This window comes from Penaeus monodon, chromosome 27, assembly GCF_015228065.2.
Source record: "Penaeus monodon isolate SGIC_2016 chromosome 27, NSTDA_Pmon_1, whole genome shotgun sequence".
Lineage (NCBI taxonomy): Eukaryota > Metazoa > Arthropoda > Malacostraca > Decapoda > Penaeidae > Penaeus > Penaeus monodon.
Genome location: NC_051412.1, coordinates 30134419 through 30134709, shown reverse-complemented (window position 1 = coordinate 30134709; position 291 = coordinate 30134419). Strand labels below are relative to the sequence as shown.

The window sequence follows — 291 nt, the reverse complement described above, 5'->3', positions numbered from 1 at the left end:
AAAGCATTTCATCACTCCATGTAAACTAAGAATACGCTCACCTCCGGCTTCCGACTGTAAGCGAAACTTCGGCCAGCCAGCAGCAGCGGCAACAAGAAGGAACAACAAGACCTTCATGTTCATGGTGACAAAGGAGGAGCTGCACAGTCTTTTATATAGTTTTTATTGAAATTTCAAAAATGCTGGCGATAGCATTGCTTGCCTCTATCGGTGGAGCACCACCGATACGAGTTATGAAAAAGAACAAGATATGCATGTTGAATTTTACCAAGATATCAGAAATTATGATTG

At 41.6% G+C, this 291-nt stretch overlaps 1 pseudogene; it reads right to left on the bottom strand.

Annotated features, from left to right (window-relative positions):
• LOC119590488 overlaps nucleotides 1–123 on the bottom strand; it is a 1229-nt pseudogene extending 1106 nt beyond the window's left edge.
• Nucleotides 124–291: the final 168 nt, after the last annotated feature.